The sequence below is a fragment of the Lynx rufus genome, unplaced genomic scaffold (genome assembly GCF_022079265.1).
Source record: "Lynx rufus isolate CCGP_SWC_20201006 ecotype Redwood Valley unplaced genomic scaffold, mLynRuf1.p SCAF_20, whole genome shotgun sequence".
Classification (NCBI taxonomy): domain Eukaryota; kingdom Metazoa; phylum Chordata; class Mammalia; order Carnivora; family Felidae; genus Lynx; species Lynx rufus.
Window position 1 is genome coordinate 15617773 of NW_025814835.1, and position 8407 is coordinate 15626179.

The window sequence follows — 8407 nt, forward strand, 5'->3', positions numbered from 1 at the left end:
GCTCCTTGGTCGTCTCTTCCATTGGAATTCATTTTCTCCCGGAACAGTTCTCAGTTTTTCAGGCCAACAGAGCCCAATGGAGTGAGGGTGGCTATGCCTTCTAGGATGGGGCCAACTGTCCCTCAGACCACAGAGTTAAGCGTGGCTCCACCCCATGCCAGTGGTATACTCTCAGGCAATGTATTTAACCTCCTAGTGTCTGCTTTCCCTCAACTACCTAACTAACTTTCCTCAACTGAACTAAGAAGAGTGTCTGCCTCTTATGGTTAGCGTGAGGATTAATAGAGTAATATGTGTAAAGCACTTAGAGCAGTGCCTGACACATAGTAAGTGCTTGATAGATGTTGTTATTATTATATTAGTCTGGGCTCCCAGCAAGAGTTATGTGTCTGTCTCCCTCTCTTGGGGTTAACAAGGAATCTGCATATATAGAGGTGGTGGCCGAGGTAGATAGAGCTTGTTTGCAAATTACTACCCGGGAATTATTTTATTCCAAAGCCCTTTTGTGAAAAATTCCAGACAGTTTTAATTCTGATTTTTTTGTTTCTACGAACGCCCATGATGGGAATAGGTATATCCTACTTCTTAGAAAAGTCCGAGGCAGAGAAAGGTTAAATGATTTGCTCAAGGACATAACAAATGAATGGTGACCGGGAGATAGAAATTATATGACTTCTAGTCCACTGCCCCAGACCGGGCTCATTCTATTTAGATGTTATGTTCATACTTAATATTATAGATCCAAACGACCTGGACCCATCTCACATTTCCTGTATCGTAGCGGTATGCAGATGGTGAACATAAAAAGAAGGTTACAAGTCAAATGTTGTATCGTGGACAGAAAGACTATAAAATTGAAACATGATCCTCTCTATTATTCCGCTTTTATTTGAGGCCTATTCTTTCTTTTTATTCACTTGAAAATACTATTTATTTGCTTTGTGGAGAAGGCCTATTCTAGTTTGAAATTATTTCTGTCGATTGCAAAATAAAGTTATCAACTATATAAAATAAAAGATCACCTTGGCAACTTCAAAAATAATAAAGTATGCTATTATAAGAGGTAAATTTTTACACTAGCAGCAATTTATAATAAAACATTAAATCCATATTTATTGCATGAAAAAATAAATTGGACCACATTTGTACCCACTCCTTTACAGCCACGCACTATATTAGGGAAGAAAGCTGCAATACAGAATGGAAATACACAAATAGAGAAATATTTCCTGGAGCCGTTTTAGTGACTGAGACTAAGGTGAGCTTCTTTTGTTAAAATTGCATACGGTATTTCATGGATTGCAACTAGATAGAGGCTTAGTGAAACCAGCACTGTGGGGTTTATCCAGTGCTATGGAGTTCCCCAGTGTGGGGCTGGGGAAAAGGACAGACCGGAACATCTGACTGTGGATCCAAGGCGAGGCAGCTGGAAACAGATGAGATGTGGCAAGGGCCAGACTTCTGACAGCAGCAGGAAAGGCAGCGATCCAAGCATCACAAACAGCTCTGAGGTCCAACAGATGAACAAGGTGAGGAACGGGTTACCAGCATTGACCCAGGGGAAGACAAGCGTCCAGTTGGCAGCGTCAGCCCCGAGAGGGCCACCGGGCGAGCTGCCTGCTGACCGTTGTGCAAGGAGGCACCAGAGCGAAGGAGCACTCGGACTGAAGCCTGTCTCCCAGCAGTGGGAGTGAGGGAGCGCAGCCAACAAACTCAAGGGCTGGTGAGTGACGTGAGACATACTCTTCCGGTGTGTCTCCATGCTGGAAGAGGAAGGAGATATTGAAAGGGGAAACTAGCAAGTGGAAAAAAAAAATCATGGCTGACTTGTAACCTAAAATAAAACCTGGATCTGTTTCAGTTCACGCCATGATTTTTTGAGGCAACACACACGTTGCTTCTGTTAATAAAAAGGATACCGTGATGTTCCGTGACTTACTGAACTCTTATTCCACGTCAAGTACTCCTTAATCTCCCACGACTCATACAAAAACCCCGCCTGGGAAACATTATTATGCCCATCATAGTGTTGATGAAAACGGATTCAAAATAACATTACATGACTCTCCTGAGGTCACCTCCTGGAAGCATCAAGATTCTAGCAGGTCTCATGAACTTGCTAACTGGCTCTACTCTCTCTGCCATTTAGGAACCCACGTCAGATATTGACGAAGATGTGCAAACTTAAATAAACCTATTTGTGTAACAGAAAGAGAAAAGGGTATATATATATGGCAAGGTAGACTCTGAAGGAAGCCATGACTTACAAATGGAGTAGGAATCTGCCAGAGATGGTGAGGTTTGTGTACGTGATTAAACACAAGTCTACGACAAAGGCCTCTATGAATCCAGTAGATAAGCATGTCAGTGAAAAAGAGGAAGGAAAGTATATTAACAATGAGCTGAAACCAGCCACTTGGAAACTCTCCTATGCCATCGTATAATTTGCTGTAATCTCTCAACTCTAGGGGGAACAATGAAGACAGTGGGAATATTAATCCATGGCAGTAATTCGACAGGAAACATAATCTGTCTATAGACTTGATTCTTTAAAAATCGTGGATGTTTCAGATGGCCAACAGGCACATGAAAAGATGCTCAACGTCGCTTCTCATCAGGGAAATACAAATCAAAATCACACTCAGATATCACCTCATGCCAGTCAGAGTGGCCAAAATGAGCAAATCAGGAGACTATAGATGCTGGCAAGGATGTGGAGAAATGGGAACCCTCTTGCACTGTTGGTGGGAGTGCAAACTGGTGCAGCCACTCTGGAAAACAGTGTGGAGGTTCCTCAAAAAATTAAAAATAGACCTACCCTATGAGCCAGCAGTAACACTGCTAGGAATTTACCCAAGGGATACAGGAGTACTGATGCATAGGGGCACTTGTGTCCCAATGTTTATAGCAGCACTCTCAACAATAGCCAAATCATGGAAAGAGCCTAAATGTCCATCCACTGATGAATGGATAAAGAAATTGTGGTTTATATACACAATGGAGTACCACGTGGCAATGTGAAAGAATGAAATACGGCCCTTTGTAGCAACGTGGATGGAACTGGAGAGTGTGATGCTAAGTGAAATAAGCCATACAGAGAAAGACAGATACCATATGTTTTCACTCTTATGTGGGTCCTGAGAAACATAACAAAAACCCATGGAGGAGGGGAAGGAGAAAAAAAAGAGGTTAGAGTGGGAGAGAGCCGAAGCATAAGAGACTCTTAAAAACTGAGAACAAACTGAGGGTTGTTGGGGGGGTGGGAGGGAGGGGAGGGTAAGTGATGAGTATTGAGGAGGGCATCTTTTGGGATGAGCACTGGGTGTTGTATCGAAACCAATTTGATAATAAATTTCATATATTAAAAAAAATAAAGAAGAGGTTGACTAAACTTGAAAAAAAATTAAAAAAATAAAAATTGTGGATGTTTGGGGCACCTGGGTAGCTCAGTCATTTAAGTGTCTTATTCTTGATTTCGGCTCAGGACATGATCTCATAGTTCATAAGATTAAGACCCACATTGGGCTCTGTGCTGACAGCATGTAACTTGCTTGGGATTCAATTTCTCTCTTTCTCTCTCTGCCTGTCTCTCAAAATAAATAAATAAATAAACGTTTTTTAAAACATGGATTCTTTATTAATTAACGATCACAGACAAAAAGCTCAGTGTTGCAAAGATGAAGTAAAGGATACAAGCACCAAGATTTGTTACAGTCATGATACTGATAGTTCATCAGATGAGGCCACCCTCAGACCTTGAGGCTGGATAGATGTGTGGTGTAAAATAATAATCTGCATTATTGAGTACAAGATACATCTTTGCCCCTCGAGAAGGTCCGCCACCAGTTTGGCCTCTGCAGGGTCATAGGCTGCCCTCTTTCCTTAAACCTTATGAACCAACCTCTGCTAGCTTCAAACTTTCCTTCTGTAGCTTCCTCAACTGTCAGCCTTCACAGACTTGAAGACAGTTAATGCCTTGCTCTGGATTAGTCTTTGGCTTAAGGGAATGTTGTGGCTGGTTTGATCTTCTATCCAGACTAAAACTTTCTCCATTTCATCAATAAGGCTGTTTTGCTCTCTTATCATTCACATGTTCACTGGAATAGCACTTTAATTTCCTTCTAGAACTTTTCCTTTCTTTGGCTCACTGTTTGGTGTAAGAGGCCCAGCTTTCAGCCTTTGTCAGCTTTTGACAGGCCTCCTCACTAATCTTAATTATTTCCAGCTTTTAAAGTGAGAGGTGTGTGGCTCTTCCTTTCACTTGAACACTTAGAGGTCATTGCAGGGTTATTAATTGGCATAATTTTAATATTCTTATGTCTCAGCAAATAGGGAGGCCCAAGGAGAGGGAGAGAGATGCGGGAATGGCCAGTCGGTAGAGGAATCAGAACACATACAACATTGGTCAGTTAAGTTTGCTGTCTTCTATGTCCATGGTTTGTGGTACCCCAAAACAATTGCCATAGTAACATCAAAGATTACTGATACAGATCATGGGGCACCTGGGTGGCTCAGCTGTTTGAGCACCAATTTTTGATTTTGTCTCAGATCAGGATTCCAGAGTCGTGGGATCCAGCCCCACATCGGGCTCTGCACTGAGTGTGGAGCCTGCTTGGGATTTTCTCTCTCCCTTGGCCCCACCTCCCCCCCCAGATTAAAAAAAAAAAATTACTGATCATAGATCACCATAACAAATATAATAATAATGAAAAAGTTAGAAATGCTGCAAGAATTACCAAAATGTGACCCAGAGACATGAAATGAATAACTACTGCTGGGAAAATAGCACCAATAGACTTGCTCTATGCAGGGTGGCCACAAACCTTTGATTTGGAACAAACTCAGTATCTATGAAGCACAATCAAATGAGGGCCTGCACTTGATATATTTTACTCCACTCTCTTCTTGCTTGCATGGTTTCTGAAGAGAAGTTGCATGTAATTCTTATTTTTGTTCCCCTGTAGGTAAGCTTTCCCTCCACCCCCTCCCACAGCTTCTTCCAAGATTTTTTCTCTAATTTCAAAGTATATGCCTGGGTGTAGGTTTTAGGGCAGCTGTCCTTCTAGGGGTCCTCTGAGCTTCCTGGATCTGCCTTTTGGTGTCTGACATTAATTTGAGGTAATGCTCAGTCATTATTCTTTGAGCACGATTTCTTCTATTCCTTTCTCTCTTTTTTCTTCCAGTACTCCCTCTATGTATATGTTACATCTTTTGTTGCTGTCTTACAGTCCTTACATGGTCTGTTATGGTGTTTTGTTTTGTTTTGCCTTGTTGTTGTTGCTGCTGTTGTTGTTGTTGTTTTCCAGTCTTTGTTCTTTTTGCCTTTTCAGTTGTGGAGGTTTCTGCTGAGATATCCTTAAGCACAGACTGTGTCCAGTCTATTAATAATCCCATCAAAGGCACTCTTTATGTTAAGGTGTTTTTGATCTCTGGCATTTCTTCTTGGTTCCTTCTGAGGATTTCATCTTTCTGCTTACATCACCCATCTGTTCTTACATGCTGTCTACTTTACCCATTAGAGCCCTTAGCATATTAATCATACCATTTTAAATTACTGGCCTGATCATTCTAACATCCCTGCCTGGTTCTGGTGCTTGTTCTGTCTTTTCAAATTGTCTTTTTGGCCTATTGGTACACGATGATCATATCCCAGCAGATTAGGCTCTGCTTTACTGGTTTCTGCCGAGATCAGGTCTTGTTAGGAAGAACTGAGTGCTCTGGCGTATTTCAGAATGGTTTCTCTTCCTCCCCGACCCCTGTTCGAAGCATAAGGGCATTTTTATTAGACATTCACTATAGGAACCTGGTCAGACTTCTAGAGGGAAATCTCACAAAGTCGTGGGGTCTCCTGATGGCTGGATCTTCCTTGAGTTTTTATCTCTCAGATTTGTCCGCACTGAGTCTCCAGCAACATGTCAGTTACAGTTCAGATTTTTCTTTCCCCAGCACTGGTTCCCGAGGCAGGCAGTTTCCACTTATCAGCCTCTAGTTCAGTAAATTGTTATCTCCGTATTTTGCTGTAGGTCTTTTCAGTCATTGAGATAGTGGTTTGCTTTGTATCCTCATGTCTCTTACATATCCTGGAAGTTTGCTCAGCTTTTTACTTCTTGTTAGGATGTTGTGGCAGCTTCTTGGCTTCTTACATTCAGAAGCAGAAACTGGAAGTGTAGTTGTACTAGTTTTTATTGCCGCTGTTACAAATTGCCAGAGACCTAAGGGTCTAAACCACACATATTTATTATCTTTTGGTTTTGGAGGTCGGAAATCTAAAATGGGTCTCGCTGGGCTAAAATCAAGGCGTCAGCATAGCCGTGCCCCTCTGGAGGCTCTAAGGACGTCTATTTTCTTACCTTGTCCAGCTTCTAGAGGCCACCTGCATTCCTTGGCTTGTGGACTCCTCTTCTATCTTCAAAGCCAGCAATGGCTGCTTAAGTCTTTCTTACATCACTTCATTTGATACTGACTCTTCTGCTAACTTCTTCCACTTTTAATGATCCTTGTGATTTCATTGGGCCCACCCAAGTAGTCCTGGATAATCTATTTTTCAGACAGCTCATTAGCAACCTCAGTTCTATCTGCAACTTTAATTCTTCCTTGCCTTATAATATAATATATTCACAGGTTCTGAGGACGAGGCATGGACATTTTTAGAGCACTATTACCCTGCTTACCACAGCAGTCACATAGCTTGTGGCTTTTATTTATTATTTTTTTTTTTTTTAGAGAGAGAGAGAGAGACAGAGAAAGAGTGTGAGCAGGGGAGAGGAGCGGAGAGAGGGAGAGAGAGAAAGAGAGAGACTCCCAAGCAGGCTCTGTGTTTAGCATGGAACTTGACTCGGGGCTCAGTCCCACAGCCCTGGGATCATGACCTGAGCCAAAATCCAGTCGAACACTCAACCACCTGAACTATCCAGGCACCTCTATAGCTTGTGGCTTTTTTTTTTTTTTTAGATGGAAAGAAAACACTTCTCTTTATTCTTCATTTTCACATATAAGTAAGCAATTAATCTCGGTTTGAGTTTATATGACTGTTCAGTAGTCATGCCTTCCCATCCATTTACACATTTAACTCAACATGTATTCTTTTTTTTTTTAATTTTATATATGAAATTTATTGTCAAATTGGTTTCCATACAACACCCAGTGCTCATCCCAAAAGGTGCCCTCCTCAATACCCATCACCCACCCCCCCCTCCCTCCCACCCCCCATCAACCCTCAGTTTGTTCTCAGTTTTTAACAGTCTCTTATGCTTTGGGTCTCTCCCACTCTAACCTCTTTTTTTTTGTTCCTTCCCCTCCCCCATGTGTTCCTGTTAAGTTTCTCAGGATCCACCTAAGAGTGAAACCATATGGTATCTGTCTTTCTCTGTATGGCTTATTTCACTTAGCATCACACTCTCCAGTTCCATCCACGTTGCTACAAAAGGCCCTATTTCATTTTTTCTCATTGCCACGTAGTATTCCATTGTGTATATAAACCACAATTTCTTTATCCATTCATCAGTTGATGGACATTTAGGCTCTTTCCATAATTTGGCTATTGTTGAGAGTGCCGCTATGAACATTGGGGTACAAGTGCCCCTATGCATCAGAAAAAATATGGAACGCTTCACGAATTTGCGTGTCATCCTTGCGCAGGGGCCATGCTAATCTTCTCTGTATCGTTCCAATTTTAGTATATGTGCTGCCGAAGCGAGCACTAGCTTGTGGCTTTTAAGACAGCTTTTCAGGTAACTGACGACTCTTAAATAAACAGGTACTTTCAGTGGTAGAGATCATGCTTTGTTTTCTGTTTCTCTTCTGTCTTCTATTAATATTGACATAAAAATGACCATTCTATTTTAGTTCTTTAGCTTTCTGGTTTGACTCCCATTAATCTTAATTCACAAAACCTAATCCACATTGTGTTTTAATATATCCAGTATGGTACCTCCCTAATTTTATTAAGGTCACCAAAATAGCTCAAATCATGAAAGAAATCAATGGACTTAATTATATTCATTGCCTTGGCCACATTTGTCACATTGGTCCAATTTGTCAGATGAGCAACTTTTATTTATATCTCTAAGTTTCACTATTATGTGTTTAGATCAAAGGCAAATAAAGGAAAGACTGCTAATATAAAACAGGTTTTTTAAAAAAAATTATAAAACTTATATGTTATGTAAGTTTTAAAATATAATCTGTTATAAAAACTACAAAAATTATAAATATTACATAAGTGTTTACAATTACTTAAAAATTTTATAATTTAACTGGCATTCAAATAAAGTAAATAAACAGTAATTGTTTTTATATTTTTTAATGTAAATTTTTGACAAAATGAAATTTATATTTATACTCAACAGGTTTTGGGGAAAACGACTAATCATTAGAAATTATATTCTGCCTATTTATATATGATTGA

General features: G+C 40.5%; 1 non-coding gene and 1 pseudogene across 1 annotated transcript; both read right to left on the reverse strand.

The window, feature by feature from the left end:
* Window positions 1-2158: 2158 nt before the first annotated feature.
* On the reverse strand, window positions 2159-3817 carry LOC124516997 (lathosterol oxidase-like; annotated as a pseudogene).
* A 3776-nt stretch (window positions 3818-7593) lies between these two features.
* LOC124517178 (U6 spliceosomal RNA) lies at window positions 7594-7700 on the reverse strand. The gene has a single exon (XR_006963332.1). It is a non-coding gene; the product is annotated as a U6 spliceosomal RNA (small nuclear RNA).
* Between the last annotated feature and the right edge of the window lie 707 nt (window positions 7701-8407).